Source organism: Moschus berezovskii, chromosome 5, assembly GCF_049115385.1.
Source record: "Moschus berezovskii isolate FMDL1 chromosome 5, NW_MosBer_1.0, whole genome shotgun sequence".
NCBI lineage: Eukaryota > Metazoa > Chordata > Mammalia > Artiodactyla > Moschidae > Moschus > Moschus berezovskii.
Genome location: NC_142464.1, coordinates 6,113,959 through 6,136,980, shown reverse-complemented (window position 1 = coordinate 6,136,980; position 23,022 = coordinate 6,113,959).

Sequence of the window (23,022 nt, the reverse complement as noted above, 5' to 3'; positions counted from 1 at the left end):
ATGATGTTTGCTTATATAATGTTGTGCATATGATTGGAGGTTAAGAGGCTAGCAAGAAAGCATCTGAAAAGAAGTGAAGGATTCTCAGAGGTCTTTCTCTGAGTAATTGTGGTTAGTATTTGTGAATGCACTGGTGGAAGGCTCTGGATGTCTATTCCTTAGCAGTTAGGTACCCCTGCCTGGATGAAGTCTATTTACACTGGAGCCAGCTCCATCACTGACTGGATTTCAATGATTGTCCACCTCTCCATTTTATCTGTTCCTAGCATGTTACAGCGGGAGAAGTCAATGGCAAGCCACTCCAGTACTCTTGCCTAGAAAATCCCATGGATGGAGGAGCCTGGTAGGCTGCAGTCCGTGGGGTCGCTAAGTGTCGGACACGACTGAGCGACTTCACTTTCACTTTTCACACATTGGAGAAGGAAATGGCAACCCACTCCAGTGTTCTTGCCTGGAGAATCCCAGGGATGGGGGAGCCTGGTGGGCTTCCATCTATGGGGTCACACAGAGTCGGACACGACTGAAGTGACTTAGCAGCAGCAACAGCATGTTACAGCAGACGCGAGAGACGCTGGCCCCCGGCAGTGCAGACGCGAGAGACACCGGCCCCGGCGAAACCTACCACACAAAGAAGCATGACCAAGAGGAGATACCCCATGCCTGAGGCCAGGGCCAGCGGCCAGAGGAGCTACCCACATCCAATAGGCGGTGACTGCGCGGGCGCAGGAGGGTTGAGAGGAGCTACTCCACTTTCAAGGTCAGGAGTGGCAGCCTTGAAGAGATACCCCTCGTCCAAGGTAAGGTGCAGCGGCTGCTCTTTCTTGGAGCAGGTGTGAAGAGCTATCCCACGCCCAAGGTAAGAGAAACCCAAATAAGACGGTAGGTATTGTGAGGGGGAATCAGAGGACAGACACACTGAAATCATAATCACAGGAAGCTAGTCAATCTGATCACATGGACCACAGCCGAATGTGGTCCACTGAAGAAGGGAATGACAAACCACTTCGGTTCACTTGAGAACCCTGTGAGCAGTATCAAAGGGCAAAATGATAGGATACTGAATGAGGAATTCCCCAAGTCGGTAGGTGCCCACTATGCTACTGGAGATCAGTGGAGAAATAATTCCAGAAAGAATGAAGGGATGGAGCAAAAGCAAAACCAATATCCAGTTGTGGATGTGACTGCTGATAGAAGCAAGGTCCGGTGCTGTAAAGAGCAATATTGCATAGGAACCTGGAATGTTAGGTCCATGAATCAAGGCAAATTGGAAGTGGCCAAACAGGAGATGGCAAGAGTGAACACAGACATTCTAGGAATCAGTGAAGTAAAATGGACTGGAATGGGTGAATTTTACTCAGATGACCATTATATTTACTACTGTGGGCAGGAATCCCTTAGAAGAAATGCAGTAGCCATCATGGTCAACAAAAGAGTCCGAAATGCAATACTTGGATGCAATCTCAAAAACGACAGAATGACCTCTGTTCGTTTGCAAGGCAAACCATTCAATATTACAGTAATCCAGGCCTATGCCTCAACCAGTAATGCTGAAGAAGCTGAAATTGAACGGTTCTATGAAGACTACGACACCTTTTAGAACTAACACCCAAAAAAGATGTCCTTTTCATTATAGGGGACTAGAATGCAAAAGTAGGAAGTCAAGAAACACCTGGAGTAACAGGCAAATTTGGCCTAGGAGCACGATATGAAGCAGGACAAAGGCTAATAGAGTTTTGCCAATGCACTGATCATAGCAAACACCCTCTTCCAACAACACAACAGAAGACTCTACACATGGACATCACCAGATGGTCAACACCGAAATCAGATTGATTATATTCTTTGCAGCCAAAGATGGAGAAGCTCTATACAGTTAGCAAAAACAAGACCAGGAGCTGACTGTGGCTCAGATCATGAACTCCTTATTGCCAAATTTAGACTTAAATTGAAGAAAGTAGGGAAAACCACTAGACCATTCAGATATGACCTAAATTAAATCCCTTATGATTATACAGTGGAAGTGAAAAATAGATTTAAAGGACTAGATCTGATAGATAGAGTGCCTGATGAACTGTGGACAGAGGATCGTGACATTGTACAGGAGACAGGGACCAAGACCATCCCCATGGAAAAGAAATGCAAAAAAGCCAAATGGCTGTCTGAGAAGGCCTTACAAATAGCTGTGAAAAGAAGAGAAGCAAAAAGCAAAGGAGAAAAGGAAAGATATAAGCATCTGAATGCAGAGTTACAAAGAATAGCAAGGAGATATAAGAAAGCCTTCCTCAGCGATCAAGGAAAAAAACAGAATGGGAAAAACAAGAGATCTCTTCAAGAAAATTAGAGGTACCAAGGGAACATTTCATGCAAAGATGGTCTCGATAAAGGACAGAAATGGTATGGACCTAACAGAAGCAGAAGATATTAAGAAGAGGTGGCAAGAATACACAGAAGAACTATACATAAAAGATCTTCACAACCAAGATAGTCACGATAACGTGATCACTGACCTAGAGCCAGACAACTTGGAATGTGAAGTCAAGTGGGCCTTAGAAAGCATCACTATAAACAAAGCTATTGGAGGTGATGGAATTCCAGTTGAGCTATTTCAAATCTTGAAAGATGATGCTGTGAAAGTGCTGCACTCAATATGCCAGCAAATCTGGAAAACTCAGCAGTGGCCACAGGACTGGAAAAGGTCAGTCTTCATTCCAACCCCAAGGAAAGGCAATGCCAAAGAATGCTCAAACTACCGCACAATTGCACTCATCTCACACACTTGTAAAGTCATGCTCAAAATTCTCCAAGCCAGGCTTCAGCAGTATGTGAACCATGAACTCTTAGATGTACAAGCAGGTTTTAGAAAAGGCAGAAGCAGCAAATTGCCAACATCCTCTGGATCATGGAGAAAGCAAGAGAGTTCAATAAAAGCATTTATTTCTGCTTCATTGACTATGCCAAAGCCTTTGACTGTGTGCATCACAATAAACTGTGGAACATTCTGAAAGAGATGGGAATACCAGACCAAGTGACCTGCCTCTTGAGAAAGCTGTATGCAGGTCAGGAAGCAACAGTCAGAACTGTACATGGACCAACAGACTGCTTCCAGATAGGAAAGGAAGTACATAAAGGCTGTATTTTGTCACCTTGCTTATTTAACTTATATGCAGAGTACATCATGAGGAATGCTGGGCTGGAAGAAGCACAAGCTGGAATCAAGATTGCTGGGAGAAATATCAATAACCTCAGATATGCAGATGACACCATCCTTATGGCAGAAAGTGAAGAGGAACTAAAAAGCCTCTTGATGCAAGTGAAAGAGGAGAGTGAAAAGGTTGGCTTGAAGCTCTACATTCAGAAAACAAAGATCATGGCATTTGGTCCCATCACTTCATGGGAAATAGATGGAATAACAGTGGAAACAGTGTCAGACTTTATTTTTTTAGGCTCCCAAATCACTGCAGATGCTGATTGCAGCCATGAAATTAAAAGACGTTTACTCATTGGAAGGAAAGTTATGACCAACCTAGATAGTATATTAAAAAGCAGAGACATTCCTTTGCCAACAAAGGTCCATCAAGTCAAGGCTGTGGTTTTCCAGTGGTCATGTATGTATGTGAGAGTTGGACTGTGAAGAAAGCTGATCACCGAAGAATTGATGCTTTTGAACTGTGGTGCTGGAGAAGACTCTTGAGAGTCCCTTGGACTGCAAGGAGATCTACCCAGTCCATTCTAAAGGAGATCAATCCTAGGTGTTCATTGGAAGGACTGATGTTAAAGCTGAAACTGCAGTACTTTGGCCACCTCATGTGACTAGTTGACTCACTGGAAAAGATTCTGATGCTGGAAAGATTGGGGGTGGGAGGAGAAGGGGACGACAGAGAATGAGATGTCTAGATGGCATCACCGACTCTATGGACATGAGTTTGAGTGAACTCTTGGAGTTGTGATGAATAGGGAGGCCTGGGGTGCTGTTATTCATGGGGTCACAAAGAGTCGGACACGACTGAGCGACTGAACTGAACTGAGCATGTTACAGGACTTCCCTTGTGGCTCAGACGGTAAAGCATATGCCTACACTTTGGGAGACACTGTTTCGATCCCTGGGTCAGGAAGATCCTCTGGAGTATAAAATGGCAATCCACTCCAGTACGCTTGCCTGGAAAATCCCATGGACATTGTGGCCCAGTAGGCTACAATCCATGGGGTTGCTAGGAGCTGGACATGACTGAGCGACTTCACTTCACTTCCATTTTCTCTACTTAGCAGAAGAAATGTTGACAACTCTTTGGTCTTGGATGAATTGTCTAGAGATGCAAAAAATGTTATACACAATTACTAAAATTGAAAGTAAAGAGATGCTGAAAAAAGCTCACAATAATCCATTTATTGGCACTAGCAGGAAAAAATATCAAATAATTTTGATTAGTATGTGCAGAATAGCAGGAAAAATAGAGAAAATAAGTTGGTATTCATTGAAAATAATGAAATATACATTTGGAAATGGAAAAACTACACTAATTAGAGTAGAAACTCAGAGATAAGTTCAGTAGTTTCTGGTGTAGGTGTAGGAAAAGATTAGAAGAAAAAGACAAAGTAAATTTTCCAAATAAGCATTGAGTAGAATATAGTGGATTATGTAAAACAGCCATGGCAGGCACAGTTAAACCATGTATTAAAAATATACTTAGGATCTCAGGAAAAGGAAGAAAATGGAGTACAGTACAAGAATTCACTATGAATTTCATCTGATGAAAGATGTCTATCCACAAATGCTAAAAGCTCTGCAAACTTAAAGGAAGTTAAATCAAAAGAAAATCATACCCAGGAACATCATAGTAAATGTGATAAAAAAAGACAAATGGAAATTTTAAAATCAGTCCGAGCAAAGACACAGTATATTTAAACCAACAACAAGACTGACAGATCTGATGGACTTCAGAGTCAAAGAATAACAAGGTAAAGTGTTGAAAGAAAATAACTGCCAAATAAAAATTTTATACCCAACTTAAGTATTTTTAAAAATGAAGTCTAAATAAAAATATTTTCAGACACACAAAAAATGAGAGAATTTGTTACCAGTAAAGTTGAAACTTTATAAAAATCCACTTAAAATTTTTTATGAAGAATACAACAGGTAAATTGTCAAGTATGCCTCTAATTAAAATACCAGACATTTAAAATAGAAATCACAAACTAATTAACTTTTATATGTTTACTTCTTTTTTTTTAACTTTTATTTTTATTGGAGACTAATTATTTTACAATATTATATTGATTGGTTTTGCCATACATTGACATGAATCCACCCCGGGTGTACAGGAGTTCCCCCTCCCGAAGCCCCCTCCCACCTCCCTCCTTCCCTTATCCTCCCTCTGGGTCATCAGTCTTTGGGACTCTGTGGGAGAGGGTGAGGATGGGATGGTTTGGGAGAATGGCATTGAAACATGTATATTATCATATGTGAAACGAATTGCCAGTTCAGGGTTGATGCATGTTACAGGAGGGCCGGAGCTGGTATACGGGGATGACCAAGAAGTTTACTTCTTTAACTGAAAATACCTAAACTTTAAAATTTGACTAATACATAACCTTTAGTTCCTCTCCATTTTTACAATCATATTTGCATATTAGCTCATGTACTATATAGCACTTCCTGTGAGAAATACAGGGCAGATTCTGTTATCTTTATTTTATGTAAGAGGAAATTGTTAGGGGATTCAGAGACGCATCCTCAATTCGATGACAAAGTTAAAGCTAGAACACATTTTTACCTGGTCCTCAACATTCTTACACTGGGAAGTAAAAAATGAATTAATAGTATCAAAACCGTCAATTAAGTTGCAAAATGTATCCAATATATAACAAAAGAATAATTTTGGCTTCTGAGGATTTTTTTTTCAATTTCTTAAAAAATTATTTTTAAAAACCGCATTAACAAAATTATCTTCTCTTATAAACTTCATCGTTGTTGTTTTTTAGTTGCTGAAAGAGTCATATGTGATTCTTTTGCAACCTCGTAGACTGTAGCCCGCCAGGCTCTTCTATCCATAGGATTTCCCAGGCAAGAATATTAGAGTAGGCTGCCATTTCCTTCCCCAGGGGATCTCCTCAACACAGGGATTGCACCAATGTCTCCTGAATTAGGGAGTTTCTTTACCACTGAGCCACTTAGGAAGCCCCAAATATCATCACCCTACTGAATATTTTCAACATTTCCATAATTTTGGTTTCCACTCTTAAATTATAATTCCAGAAAAGGCTGAAATACAAAAACCTTTCAGCCACAAAGCTTTTACTGATCAATTTCAATACCCAAGTCATGATGTTTTATGATTTATAAAGGATCGTTAACATAGCATTTTGGAAGGAAAGTTATGACCAACCTAGATAGCATATTAAAAAGCAGAGACATTATTTTGCCAACAAAGGTCTGTCTAGTCAAGGCTATGGTTTTTCCTGTGGTCATGTATGGATGTGAGAGTTGGACTGTGAAGAAAGCTGATCGCCGAAGAATTGATGCTTTTGAACTGTGGTGCGGGAAAAGACTCTTGAGAGTCCCTTGCACTGCAAGGAGATCCAACCAGTCCATTCTAAAGGAGATCAATCCTGGGTGTTCATTGGAAGGACGGATGCTAAAGCTGAAACTCCAATACTTTGGCCACCTCATAAGTCGAGTTGACTCATTGGAAAAGAGTCTGATGCTAGGAAGAATTGGGGGTGGGAGGAGAAGGGGACGACAGAGAATGAGATGGCTGGATGGCATCACCAACTAGATGGATATGAGTTTGAGTGAACTCTGGGAGTTGGTGATGGACAGGGAGGCCTGGCGTGCTGTGATTCATGGGGTCGCAAATAGTTGGACACGACTGAGCGACTGAACTGAACTGAACATAGCATTTTAACTACACCACAGAAAACACCATAAAACAAACTTCTGAATGGGTTCAAGATTTAATTTTGCCTCAAAGAAGATGAATAGAATTTTACTGTATTAAAGAAAACCTACATTATCTGTTCATATCAAACAACTGAAATAACCAACCAAGAGGCCACCAAATACTGTAGACTTATTCCCCATATGTTATTTTTTTCTCAGGAATTTTCCAGTCTTCTTACATAATGCTCTTTTCCATGACCCTGAAGCACCACTGCTGATTACTTGTGGCAATATAGTATAGCTCTGTTTTTGTCTTACAACTTCCTCTTCTTCCCCTAATCTTTCCAAATTCAGAGTCCTGTGTAATAAAATAGTTTCAAATACTTGTCAAACATATTAAAGAATATTATGAGAATACTACTTCATATATTTAAAATCTATATTGCACTGTCTATCAAATACATTAAATAATATTGATTTATGAGATGCTTACACTTTCTGAGGACTTTCATCACATATTCTATCTTATGTGTAGTAAACCATCAGAGCAGTTTTACCTTCTTGGATAAATATTTTTGACATAAAAGATTTCAGACCTAAGTATAACCTGTTATCTTAATGTACATCTTCAGTTATCACATAAAGGGGGAGGGGTAAAATATCTTACTATTAAAGAAAATATCATTTGCCAAAAATCATACACCTCCTGCTTATCACTGCTCGCTGTCAGACTGGAATTATATACTTTACATAAATGTATATTATTTTGTCTGGTACATGCCATCACGTGAGCACATCAGAAGACTGGTCATTCACTAGGCTAGTTTCAAACTGATTCTGGTATTTCAGGAGAACAACTGATGTGAGAAGCGGGCTCTTTAAGAACTTTCATGGAAAGTTCCTTAAGCTTTACTATAAATAGATGAGTACAACAAAGTTAGAAATAAAACTTTTGAAGAAACTGGTGGAGTCCTTTCTGATAAGAAGTCAGGAAACAAATAATGAGGCAAAAATCACTTCTGAATCAACGGGAGAAAACCTTGCTTCCAAACCCAGAACTTCTGGATAAAGATAGGTTTTCTGTTTATATCACTGGTCTCTCAACATAACCATCAAATATTTAACTATGTCCTCCCCAGAAGGAGAGACAAGTATGAAAAAACTACAATGAACAAAAACTGATATGACATCCTCTGAAACCCATCTTCCTCCCACCGTTTCTATTTAGTAAAACCTGCCTATGGTCTCAACCTTTTTCACTTCCACAGCATTTCTTATTCCAATAATTTATTTTTTTATCAAGTCTGTTCTGAAAAGATCTTATGTTTTCAGAAAAGCATGCACTGATCAACAAAATATACTTTCATACTTCTAGTTTGGAAAAGCTTACTTAGAAACACCTGTCCAGAGAAAAATCAGCAAATCTTTTTATAATAAAAAGAAAATAAAATGACCTCCCGAATTTCTTATACTCTCCTATCACGTTAGCTGTTGAAATATCAAATGTGTATGCTAAATATCTCGTTACCATTCAGAGATCATTTACCATCATTAAATTCATGAATATGAACTAACTCTTAAAATTTTAAATATTTTCAGACGTCAATGTCAGTATATGGAACTCCAAAATAAAGCAACTGAACCCAAAGTAGCAAACTTTATCGTCTTTAACCTTTTTCACAAAGTGAAATAAACTGACATTAAAATCAAATATTCCAATAGGTATCACTGCTTTGTCATCTGAAAATTTGACTCTTCCTAAACACGAATTCACTAGTAAAATGTGCGCGGAATAGACAGGTAGCGTGCAGGCGTGGATGTGGGCACTTTGGCTTCCAGCTTTCAGAGGCAGCCCAACTCTAAACTAAGGGACTTGAGCAGCCAGGGACTTTTCTAAACTAAGGGACTTTTCTACCAGCCCACAAAGCCCTGTACTAGGACAGATGCTGACTTCAAAAATATTTAGCAAGCAAACCTCTTCTGGAACTATTGAAAAACAAAAGGGATTGCCAGGTAAACGTGGGTCTCGCTAATTATATACTGGATATGCCTCCCTAACTCCATCCACTTGCCACAAAGAATCCTCAACAAAACTGCGCTTCGGAAACAAGAAGGGAAAAAAAAAAAAAGAGTGAGTCACCCTACGTTTGCTCTTTCACTATTACCACTTGGGGACAGAACTTGGGCATCTTTCAGCCTCAATTGGTCACTTCACTTCCTGGAGCTTAAGAAGCTCGCTCTGCAGAACTGCGATTGTCACCTGTGAGCCCAGACCCTTCTGGGCTCTCAGTCCCGCCCGCGGAAAGAACGCGACAGCACCCCTGTAGGCGGGCGGAGCCGGGACCCGCTCTCTCCTGGCGTCGCCGAGAACACCCGCGGGGCTGAGTGCCCCGAAACAAAGGCTGCGCTCCGCGACCAGCTGCGTGCGCCTCCCCGGGGAATCCTATCCGACCCTCACGCCCATACTCGAGCCTCTCAAGGGACTGTCATCGATTCAGTGCTGTCCGAGCGGCGCCATCCGGCCCTAACAGAAGGTGGTGTCTGCATCTGCTGTGCACTGGGGACCCACCAGAAACGGCTGGCACACAGGGAGAGCGCCGGCGGACAGGCGGGGGACCGACCAGGCAGCCGCCGACGAGGTGAGTCCCAGCACCAGCGCAAACGCCGATCCTGAGCTCTCGTGCGGACCCACCGGGCAAGGGCACCTGCTGCCTGCGCTTCTGGGCTGACGGCACACCGAGCCTCGCTCGGATGGAAGACCCAGGCTTCTGGGACCGCTTACTGAAGAGCTACGGGCTCGCAGCGGCGCTTCCTGGAGGATCTTCGTGGTCACTCACCGGCGAAGGGCGAAGCTGCTCAGGCTGTCGCCGGGCTGCGCACAACGCGCATCTCGGGGCTCAGGAATCCTCCCATCCTTTGTCAGTAACCGGCGGAGCGCTGCTCCCGGGCTGGCGGAAGGACGGCGACGGCAGACAACGGCTCCGGCGCGGCTTCCCAGCCTCTCCCCTCCCTCCCCTTCTCCCTCCCCTTCTCCGTCCCCCTTGTGGAGCCGGCACTCACTAGCTCCCATGATGTCATCTGGTGAAAATCTGCCATGCTCAAAGACTGGATAACCCGGCGCGCACGCGAGGACGCAGAGCGGGCGGCGGCGGCGTGGAGCCCGAGACGCGCCCAGAGTCGGCCCGACCAAGATCGCGGGAGTTAAGGACAGTACAGGGAGGGGTCTGCCAAAAGGTGGCTCCGAGGGTATGTGCAAGCCGGGTGACGGTTAAGACCAGGAGGAAAAGTGCGGGTTCTGCTGCAAAGATTTCTATCTTCGTATTTAGACTGACTGTAGATGTTGAGGGTGAAAAAGTTTTTTGGTTTCTCAGCAGCTCATGCGCCAGCCTGGAGATTGACCTAAATCCTTGGGATTCTGGAGCCCTAACCTCGGTGCGAAACTTTAGGATGTCTGGCTGTTAGCAGCCTCAGTGACAAGCAGCTAAAAGGATGAAGAAAGGCGTGCACTGTTTATGGGAGAAAGAATCTGAAACAAAGCATTGGGAAACAATTGGGGGCGCGATGACCCAGGAAACTAACACGGAAAAGACCTTGGCTCCCAAGGGAGAAGCCAATAACAGAGACTCACCCTTGGCCTTAGTTTGTTGCTCCTTGTCTCCCCACCAAATACTGTTGGACACTCTAGAGGTGGCTTCCTCTTGGCCTCCCAAGGACTACCTTAGCTGATAAAACCGTTTAAATCAAAGAGGCTCATTAAGAGCCATAAAAGATGTAATGTCTATCCTTTTTGGTTAATATTCTTTATAACGTCAATTGAGATTTCATTAGAGAAATAGGAAAACAGCTTCGGTACTTTTGAATTCCCGTGTATGAATGGTCACACACGCAAACACACCTGAGACCTAGCCCTACATCAATCATGTTAAAAACTCTCTATGTTCAGAACAAGTGATAGTCTGTGTTGTTATCTCTTGAGGCTCCCAGGATTACCTACTACTCTCATCCTTTTTAGAAGCTAAAATTTCAAAGGAGACGACCACCAACAGCCAATACTAGGGAGACAAGCTGTCCTGGGTGTGCCTGGGCAATAACATGGTACTCTGCCAGCAGGTTCATCCACCGTCTTTCTTTTCAACCTTTGCAGCAGAACCTGAACTTTTCCTCCTGGTCTCTTTTCTCCCTTTAGAAAGAGAGAGTAGGAACAGCATTTATTGAAAGTATAGGAACAGTGAGGAATTCCTTAATCTTTGTAAATACAAGGAGGAGGACTCAACATTATAAAAACCTGATAGTTATTTGCATCTGTGTCTCTTTTGCTGTCTCGTATACAGGGTTATTTGCTACGTTAAACTGGTGTTGTTATGCATTATGAAATCGTGAAGTCCACTGGAGCATCCCATAGAAAAAGTTAATAAATTGTGAGAATCGGTATCAGAAATTATTTAAAAAAATAAAATATCAAAAAGGTCCTGATGCACATTGCATGTAAATAATATAGGAAATCTATGTGTTAACTTACATTTGTTTACTTTAAAATTAGAATATTTTGGGTATCATGAATATATATATGTAAGGATGTTAACTATATATATATATGATAACCAAAATATTTTAATCTATTATTATATATTTACTATCCCTGTTAACATCCTTACTTTTTTAAGATTAAAAAAAATATTTTTTAAGGATAATCACGTATTCTTCCTTCAAATCAAAGCACAAAAATACATATAAAGTGCATGAACAACTTTTAGAAACAAGTATTTTTAAATGTCAAAATGCTAAAGATTTTTAAGATTCAGGGCAACTAGGAAATAAACTAGATGGAAAAAAAAAAAAACTGAGAGGTAAGAATTTGGTAATGTAAGCAATGGCTATCTTTGAAAAAAATCGTCTAATTGCTTGAAAGAAGGTAACCGGAATCGCAAATGACGCTGTTCTAAGTGTAGCAGAAAGTCCTAGATTGCTTCTTTAATGCCTCATCTATCTTCATTGCCTCTGTTTATCTTGTTGTTCTTCAACATTCTCTGGACTAATACAAAAGTATGGAGACAGAAGAAATTCATAGGAACGTAATATGTCTGAGGGACTGAGCCAAATAACTAAAAAGATGAGAAAATGTGTCTCTCAATTTGTTTTTTTAATGCTGCAATAAAGGGTTACAGTGAAAACTCTAAGAAAAATGAACTGTTTCTGTATGTGTTCATTTATTTAGTCCTATGGAAAACTCTTCAATTATAAGATTCTGACCTTTTTGAGAATTAAAATTACTGTGTTTTCACCTTTTCTGGGGCCCTTGGTCTTAGTAAAGCAAATTAACTACATCGCTACAGAATTCCCATGGTGTTTTCAGGTGGCTCTAGTGGTAAAGAACGCACCTGCAATGCAGGAGACATAAGGGACACAGGTTCAATCTCTGGGTGGGGAAGATGCTCTGAAGGAGGAAATGACAACCCACTCCAGTATTCTTGCCTCATTTTAAGATATTTTAATCCAAATGAATGGCTGTACATGACTAAAACAAAACATTCAATTATTACATTGAAAAAAGTATTACAATTCTTAGAAAAATATACATCTGATCTTATATCTTACAAAACTTACATTCTAATCTCATTCAAACGGTGAATATATGAAATGCTGAAACTGAAGATTCAGAGTGGAAATATTAACTTTGCCCCAATTATTGATGCTTGGTTACACTGTTTTCATATTGAGCCATGATTATCTTCACAAAACAATGAATGTTCAGGGGAAAAATAAACACATTTTAGTATTTTCCTTTGTGAATTTCAAGAAATATAACATTTTTACACTGGTAAAATACTAGTGACTTTTTAAAACAAGCTTTGATAGATATGAATTTGTTAATACATAATAAGCAAAGCTAATATTATTAAGCCTTTAATAAATGTCAGATACTGTGAAATATATATATATATACATATATACACACACACACATATCCCTTTGATCTTTAAAACCGACCCATGACATGAATGTCTTTTTTTTTTTATCGGAGGCTAATTATTTTACAATATTATATTGGTTGGTTTTGCCATACATTGACATGAATCCGCCACGGGTGTACATGAGTTCCCCCTCCTGAACCCCCCTCTCACCTCCCTCCTCACCTTATCCTCCCTCTGGGTCATCCCCGCATACCAGCCCCGAGCATCCTGTAACATGCATCGACCCTGAACTGGCGATTCGTTTCACTTATGATAATATACATATTTCAATGTCATTCTCCCAAACCATCCCACCCTCACCCTCTCACACAGAGTCTCAAAGACAGTTCTATACATCTGTGTCTCTTTTGCTATCTCGTATACAGGGTTATCATTTGCATCTTTGTAAATTCTATATATATGCGTTAGTATATGTATTGGTGTTTTTCTTTCTGGCTTACTTCACTCTGTATAATAGGCTCCAATTTCATCCACCTCATTAGAACTGATTCAAATGCATTCCTTTTGATGGCTGAAAAATACTCCATTGTGTATATGTACCAAAGCTTTCTTATCCATTCGTCTGCAGATGGACATCTAGGTTGCTTCCATGTCCTGGCTATTATAAACAGTGCTGCAATGAATATTGGAGTACATGTGTCTCTTTCAATTCTGGTTTCCTCGGTGTGTATGCCCAGGAGTGCGATTGCTGGATCATATGGCAGTTCTATTTCCAGTTTTTTGAGGAATCTCCACACTGTTCTCCATAGTGGTTGTACTAGTTTGCATTCCCACCAACAGGGTAATAGGGTTCCCTTTTCTCCACACCCTCTCCAGCATTTATTGCATGTAGATTTTTGGAAAGCAGCCATTCTGACTGGTGTGAAATGATATCTCATTGTGGTTTTGATTTGCATTTCTCTGATTATGAGGGATGTTGAGGATTTTTGACATGAATGTCTGATTAACCTCTCTTGACAATGAGGAAACAGATACCTAAAGGGGTTACAAAAATTGTCCAGGTAAAAAACTCAGTAACAAGTCAAAGCTAAGAATGTATTCTATCAGCCTAAGTACATAAAGCTAACCTTCATAATGCATGCTAGCAACTTTTAGATAATTTTCCTCTGGAAAAGTAAAAGCATATTGATTTTCTATATACATATCCTATTTAGTGAGGTGGAGAATACGATTTTGTGAACTTTGCTATCAGTTACTAAAGTGAAAGTGAAATCGCTCAGTCGTTTCTGGCTCTTTGTGATCCCATGGACACCAGGCTCCTCCGTCCATGGGATTTTCGAGGCAAGAGTAGTGGAGTGGGTTGCCATTTCCTTCTCCTCAGTTACTAAATTCATCACAAAATTTATTTCCATCATCCTGTTAATGAAATGCTTCCAATGTTATTTATTAATACAAAGTAAGAAGACTCTTGAGAGTCCCTTGGACTGCAAGGAGATCCATCCAGTCCATTCTAAAGGAGATCAATCCTGGGTGTTCATTGGAAGGGCTGATGCAAAAGCTGAAACTCCAATACTTTGGCCACCTCATGCAACGAGTTGACTCATTGGAAAAGTCTCTGATGCTGGGAAGGATTGGGGCGGGAGGAGAAGGGGACGACAGAGAATGAGATGGCTGGATGGCATCACCGACTCGATGAACATGAGTCTGAGTGAACTCCAGGAGTTGGTGATGGACAGGGAGGCCTGGTGTGCTGTGATTCATGGGGTTGCAAAGAGTCGGACATGACTGAACGACTGAACTGAACTGAAAGATACCTCAGGATACCAATGTATTTTAGTTTCTAAAGTATCCTTAAAGAATTTAGGACAGAAAGCAAGGTTCAGTGAATTTATACTTGGAGAGAGATCACTGTAAAGTGAAATTTTAAAAGACACATAACATTATAAATAAACATAAAGACTACCTCAGAAACTGTCTTCTCTGTACATTTGGTCTGCTAGTAGATCTGGGGAGCAAACTGCACCACTCATTCAAACAGAGACTTCCTCCTTTCTGTGGATATTAACAAGAAAAATAGATCATTTTACAAATTGTATCTCAAAGAACCCACACATTTTTCTCATAGAAAGCAATATTCCCTGGGCACAGATGTATAAACAAGCTTCTTTAAATAGAAAAGTTCAGTATATAGATTTTTCCAGAATCCTTTTTATCTCACCTTTTTGATACTTAGCAGATGTTCAGTAACTCCTCTAACAAGGATTATTTGAATGGATTTGTGGAAAGGTTAAAAGGTAAATATCACAGTTTATCATTCTTTGAAAGCATGCTGTTAGCTTTTTGTATTAATATCTCATTTTTAAAATAAAAATGTAAACAAACAATGGAAATCCAGATAAATAAATCTATTTCATACATGTGATCTAAATATTAATGTTATATTGACTCTGGCTTCAATATGTTCTGTCATTAAAGATGCTTATTTTCCAGTTGCTCTTTCTGTGGTGTCTGTAGCAGGTCATTGAAACTAACAGGACACAAAAATGGCCATAGAGGAAACACTTTTGTTCAAATGTGGAGGAAAAAATGAGGAAAGTTCTCTGAAATGGCACACTGCTTATGAAAAGGAAAAGAGAGTTATATATTAATATAACAGTGGCAGGCTTTGAGAAAGTGTATGTATATATAATCTCTCCTAAAATAAAAGCATTTGAAAAGTAGAGATACCAATATATCTAAGCACATGTTAGTTTCTCTCCATATTAAGAGGGAGTTTCTCTTAATCAGATGTTCATGGCATTCAGCTGTTACAGTAGCATAAGTGATCTGTCTCCAATATTTCCACCGAGAACCTGTGATCATGTTTATATCTTAAAATTACTTCAATTAACTCAGCTGACCCCATTTATAGACATGTAGTTCAGGATAACACAGAATTAAATATTCACAACAGGGCGATAGACTTCTGATTTTTTAGTCATAGTCTTAATCTTTACAGTAAACTACTTTTCTAAGCTGTATCATTTTTAAATATTGTAGGAGAAAACACTACCAAACATATTTACCAAGGAAAGACCCTAATAGGCATTCCTGATTTTCCAAGTCAACTTTAATTCCTGAAGTACACCATCACACTGAGAGTCATATAGAAGGGGCTCAGAGGGCTATGACCTTGCTTCTGGACTTGACACTCTTAGTGACTAAGTTTTTTTGTTTGTTTGTTTGTTTGTTTTGTTTTGCTTATGGCTTAAGCAATTAATTTAAGCTATCCACCTTATCTTTATCATTTGGGAAAGGAAGTTAATGACATCTGTCCAACTTGAGAGGATTTTAATATAAATGGAAGTAGAGTTAGAAGTGTGATATAAAGGTAGGGTAATAGTTTTAACAAATCTAGATGGAACATCTTGAACTGTGTCTTGTATTGATAGAATGAACATTGAATCATGTGTGGCTCATTTTCAATAACTATGACAAGATGGAGAAGAAGGAAGAGGAGGAAAGATTTAGTCTGCTGAGGAGCTTTCCAATAGATGTGAAAATAGAGCAGTGAAAAGAGAATGGCCTTTGAAAAGGTTCTAGCCTCAGTTTTGCCATTCACTTCCAGTGGCAAAGACGTGAGAGACGCCGGCTCCTGTGGCGCAGTGGCGAGGGACAGTGACTCCAGCGTAACCGACCACGCATAAAGCATGGCCGAGAGGTCTACCCCACGTCCAAGGTAAGGTACAGTGGCTGCACTTTGCTGAAGCAGCTGTGAAGAAATATTCCACGACCAAGGTAAGAGAAACACAAATAAGACCTTAGGTATTGTGAGGGAGCATCAGAGGGCAGACCCACTGAAATCATATTCACAGAAAACTAGCTGACCTGATCACATGGACCACAGCCCTGTCTAACTCAATGAAACTAAGCCATGCTGTGTGGTGCCACCCAAGATGGACGGGTCATAGTGGAGAGATCTGACAGAATGTGACCCACTGGAGAAGGGAATGACAAACCACTTCAGTATACTTGCCTTGAGAACCCCATGAACAGTACCAAAAGGCAAAATGATAGGATAATGAATGAGGAATTTCCCAGGTCGGTAGGTTCCCAGTATGCTACTGGAGGTGAGTGGAGAAATAACTCCAGAAAGAATGAAGGGATGGAGCCAAAGCAAAACCAATACCCAGTTGTGGATGTGACTGGTGATAGAAGCAAGGTCCGATGCTGTAAAGAGCAGTATTGCATAGAAACATGGAATGTTAAGTATGAATCAAGGCAAATTGGAAGTGGTCAAACAGGAGATGGCAAGAGTGAACACAGACATTCTAGGAATCAGTGAACTACAATGGACTGGAATGGGTGAATTTAACTCAGATGACCATTATATATATGGGCAAGAATCCCTTAGAAGAAACGGAGTAGCCATCATGGTCAACAAAAGAGTCCAGAATGCAGTACTTGGATGCAATCTTAAAAACAACAGAATGATTTCTGTTCGTTTGCAAGGCAAACCATTCAATATTAGAGTAATCCAAGACTATGCCCCAACTAGTAATGCTGAAGAAGCTGAAGTTGAACGGTTCTATGAAGATCTACAAGACTTTTTAGAACTAACACCCAATAAAGATGTCCTTTTCATTATAGGGGACTGGAACGAAAAAGTAGGAAGTCAAGAAACACCTAGAGTAACAGGCAAATTTGGCCTTGGAGCATGAAATGAAGCACTGCACAGGCTAATAGAGTTTTGCCAAGAGAACACACTGGTTATAGCCAACACCCACTTCCAACAACACAATAGAAGACTCTACACATGGACATCACCAGATGGTCAACACCGAAATCAGACTGATTATATTCTTTGCAGCCAAAGATGGAGAAGCTGTACACAGTTAGCAAAAACAAGACAAGGAGCTGACTGTGGCTCAGATCATGAAGACTTATTGCCAAATTCAGACTTAAATTGAAGAAAGTAGGGAAAACCACTAGACCATTCAGATAAGACCTAAATTAAATCCCTTATGATTACATAGTGGAAGTGAGAAATAGGTTTAAGGGACTAGATCTGATAGATAGAGTACCTGATGAACTAAGGACGGAGGTTCGTGACATTGTACAGGAGGCAGGAACCAAGACCATCCCCATGGGAAAGAAATGCAAAAAGGCAAAATGGCTGTCTGAGGAGGCCTTACAAATAGCTGTGAAAAGAAGAGAAGTGAAAAGCAAAGGAGAAAAGGAAAGATATAAGCTTCTGAATGCAGAGTTTCAAAGAATAGCAAGGAGAGATAAGAAAGCCTTCTTCAGCAATCAATACAAAGAAATAGAGAAAAACAACAGAATAGGAAAAACAAGAGATCTCTTCAGGAAAATTAGAGATATCAAGGGAACATTTCATGCAAAGATGGGCTCGATAAAGGACAAAAATGGTATGGACCTAACAGAAGCAGAAGATATTAAGAAGAGGTGGCTAAGAATACACAGAAGAACTGTACAAAAAATATCTTCATGATCAAGTTAATCATTATGGCGTGATTACTCACCTGGAGCCAGACAAATAAGAATGTGAAGTCAAGTAGGCCTTAGAGAGCATCACTATGAACAAAGCTAGTGGAAGTGATGGAATTCCAATTGAGCTATTTCAAATCGTGAATCATGATGCTGTGAAAGTGCTGCACTCAATATGCCAGCAAATTTGGAAAACTCAGCAGTGACCACATTACTGGAAAAGGTCAGTTTTCATCCCAATCTCAAAGAAAGGCAATGCCAAAGAATGCTCAAACTACTGCACAATCGCACTCATCTCACATGCGAGTAAAGTCATGCTCAAAATTCTCCAAGCCAGGCTTCAGCAATATGTGAACTGTGAACTTCCAAATGTTCAAGCAGGTTATAGAAAAGGCAGAGGAATCAGAGATCAAATTGCCAACATCCTCTGGATCATGGAGAAAGCAAGAGAGTTCCAGAAAAACATATATTTCTGCTTCATTGACTATGCCAAAGCCTTTGACTGTGTGGATCACAATTAACTGTGAAACATTCTGAAAGAGATGGGCATACCAGACCACCTGACCTGCCTCTTGAGAAACCTGTATGCAGGTCAGGAAGCAACAGTTAGAACTGGACTTGAAACAACAGACTGGTTCCAAATAGGAAAAGGAGTCCATAAAGGTTGTATATTGTCACCCTGCTTATTAAACTTATATGCAGATTACATCATGAGCAATGCTGGGCTGGAAGAAGCAGAAGCTGGAATCAAGATTGCTGGGAGAAATATCAATAACCTCAGATATGCAGATGACACCACCCTTATGGCAGAAAGTGAAGAGAAACTCAAAGGCCTTTTGATGAAAGTGAAAGAGGAGAGTGAAAAGGTGGCTTAAAGCTCAACATTCAGAAAACGAAGATCATGGCATCTGGTCCCATCACTTCATGGGAAATAGATGGGGAAACAGTGGAAACAGTGTCAGACTTTGTTTTGGGGGGCTCCAAAATAACTGCAGATGCTGATTGCAGCCATGAAATTAAAAGACGCTTACTCCTTGGAAGGAAAGTTATGACCAGCCTAGATAGCACATTAAAAAGCAGAGACATTACTTTGCCAACAAGGTCCGTCTAGTCAAGGCTATGGTTTTTCCCGTGGTCATGTATGGATGTGAGAGTTGGACTGTGAAGAAAGCTGATTGCCAAAGAATTGATGCTTTTGGACTGTGGTGCTGGAGAAAGCTCTTGAGAGTTCCTTGGACTGTAAGGAAAGCCAACCATTCCATTCTCAAGGAGATCAATCCTGGGTGTTCATTGGATGGACTGATGCTAAAGCTGAAACTCCAATACTTTGGCCACCTCATGAGACGAGTTGACTCACTGGAAAAGAGTCTGATGTAGGAGGGATTGAGGGTAGGAGGAGATGGGGACGGCAGAGAATGAGATGCCTGGATGGCATCACCGACTTGATGGACATGGGTTTGAGTGAACTCCGGGAGTTGGTGATGGACAGGGAGGCCTGGCATGCTGTGGTTCATGGGGTTGCGGAGAGTCGGACACGACTGATAGACTGAACTGAACTGACTTAACTGAACTGACCTGAACTGATATATATATATATATGTTTGTACACATACATTTATATCTGAAATAAGAAATTGCAACCCATTCCAGTATTCTTGCCAGGAAAAGTCTATTGGATCACAGTGTCAGACACAACTGAGCAACTAAACAACACACATATATTTGTGTACGTATTATATCATCAGTGTTGCTGAAGTCAACCTGACTCAATCAGCAGAAAGTTTGGTATCAAAATCATCTACATTGGGGTCACTCCTCCCATGCCAGCATGTTCAAAGTCCTTCCTGGTGAATGAGGTAATCCTTATAGCTCTAGCTGACCCTTCAATTTTTCAGCTGCTGCTTAGAACAGTGAAGTCAGGATTACCCCCTGTGAGGGGGGATAGCCTAGGTCACATTTATAGTGTGAATAAGCCTTCTTCATGTGATACATTTGTAACCTTTGAAAAAAAATCGGTGTCACTGTTTGAGGTCTCCGTTGGTGTAACATGACTTTTTGGAGAAGGGGAAAGACTGACTGGAATGAGAGGCCTACCTGCTTTGAGGAAAGAACCCACCCGCTCCCCTCCCTTCAACATCAGGAAGGAGCAAGCAGAAGAGGTCATGTCAGCTTCTAGACTGAAATGACATTGTGTATGAACAAGACCCCAAGAGGACAGGTTTCTCCTTCAGAGATTGTGGAGGGATGGGGGCAGGGAGGCCTCTTGGAAGTAGTATCCGTAGAAGAAATAAGGAAGTAGATGAGAGGGAGGTTCCATCTTTAAACTACATGGACTTCCTCCTTTGTGTAAAACAGGGAAAATACTATTAGTGGTGTCTTGGGTTTAACTTGTATATGTTTTATTTTATAGTTTTGCATAATATGAATCTGATCCTTCAAGAAAAGAGCTCTACATTTTTATTCTGAGGCAAGTAGTCCTCAGAATAAAGGTGTCTGATTTCTGACCCTCTTTCAGGTTTGCAAGCAAGAACAACTACCATCTCTGAGGATGAAGCTGCTGACATTCACTATGACACAGCTTGGGAAAGCCTGGGGTTGGATTTTCTGTCTTACTTCCCCCCCTTGCATATGAAGAGCCCTATGTGCACACACTGGGGCGCAGGAGGAGGGTTGGGAGACTGCTAGTAAGTCCTTAGGAAATGCACTATGCCTCTATTTCTCATTTTCCCCTTCCTCTGTAAATTGGAAATGGCAATATGGGCACTGAATCATTAACGCTTTGTGATGATCAAATGAGCACATCATTTGAAAGATATCTGAAACTGTAAAGAGCTGGTTTGTCTTTAATAATCTGCTTATTTTTGGATATAGAAAATTTACAGTTACCAAGGCGAAACGGGGAAAGGAAAAGCTGTGAATTTGGTATTAACAGATACACACTAGTATATACATATAATAGATAAACAACAAGGACTGAAAGACGAAATCCCCAACTCTTTAGGTATCTCATATGCTACTGGAAAAGAATGAAGAAATAATGTGTCTTTTTCAACCTAGGGAACTGGAATGCAAAAGTAGGAAGTCAAGAGATACCTGGAGGAACAGGAAAGTTTGGCTTTGAAGCAGAGAAAAGACTAACAGAATTTTGCCAAGAGAATATACTTGTCATAGCAAACACCCTCTTCCAACAACACTAAAGACGACTCTACACATGGACATCACCAGATGGTTGATACCAAAATCAGATTGATTATTTTCTTTTCAGCCAAAGATGGAGAAGCTCCATATAGTCAGCAAAAACAAGACCAGGAATTGACTGTGACTCCTTGTTGTAATATTTGGGCTTAAATTGAAGAAAGTAGGGAAAACCACTAGTCCTTTCATGTATGACCTAAATCAAATTCCTTGTGATTATGCAGTGTAAGTGACAAATAGATTCAAGGGATTAGATATGATCAACAAAATGCATGTAGGGAGGTTCATAACATTGTACAGGAGGTGGTGATCAAAGCCATCCCCCCGAAAAAAGAACTCAAAAAAGCCAAAATGGTTGTCTGAGGAGGTCTTATAAATACCCAAGGAAAGAAGAGAAGTGAATGGAAAAGGAAAACAAGATATATATATACCCATTTGAATGCAGAGTTACAAAGAACAGCAAGGAGAGATAAGAAAGCCTTCCTAAGTGAACAAGGCAAATAAATAGAAGAAAACAACAAAATGGGAAAGACTAGAGAATTCTTCAAGAAAATTGGAGATACATAGGGAATATTTCATGTAAAGATGGGCAAAATAAAGGACATAAAATGTATGGAATTATATAAAAAATAAAAAAAGATATAAAGAAGAGGTGACAAGAACACAGTAGAACTGCACAAAAAAAAAAAGTCTTAATAACTTGTATAACCAAGATGGTGTGATCAATCACCTAGAGCCAGATATCATAGCGTGTGAAGTCAAGTGGGCCTTAGGAAGTATTACTATGAACAAAGCTAGTGGAGGTGGTGAATTCCTGCTGAGTTATTTCAAATCATAAAAATTGTGCTGTTAAAGTGCTGCATTCAAGAGGCCAGCAAATTTGGAAAATTCAGCAGTGGCCATAGGACAGGAAAAAGTTAGTATTCATTCCAATCCCAAAGAAGGTCAGTGCCAAAGAATGTTCAAATTACCACACAATTGAGCTCAATTCACATGCTAGCAAGGTAATACTCAAAGTCCTTCAAGCTAGGTTTCAGTAGTACAAGAATTGAGAACTCCCAGATGTACAAGTTGGTTTTAGAAAAAGCAGAGGAACCAGAGATCTAATTGGCAAAATACGTTGGATCAAAGAAAAGCAAGAGAATTCCATATAAATGTATACTTTTGTTTCAGTGACTATGCTAAAACATTTGATTATGTGGATCACAACAAACTGGAAAATACTTAAAGGGATGGGAATACCAGGCCATCTTACTTGCCTTCTGACAAACCAGTATGCAGGTCAAGAAGCAACAGTTAGAACCAGACATGGAAAAATGGACTGGTTCAAAATGGAATGGAGTACATCAAGGCTGTGTATTGTCACCCTGATAGTTTAATTTATATGCAAATTACATCATATAAAATAGTGTGCTGGGAGAAACGTAAGCTGGGATCAAGATTGCTGGGAGAAATATCAACATCTTCAGATATGCAGATGACACCAACCTAATGACAGAAGATGAAGAGGTACTAAAGATCATCTTGACGAAGGTGAAAGAGGAGAGTGAA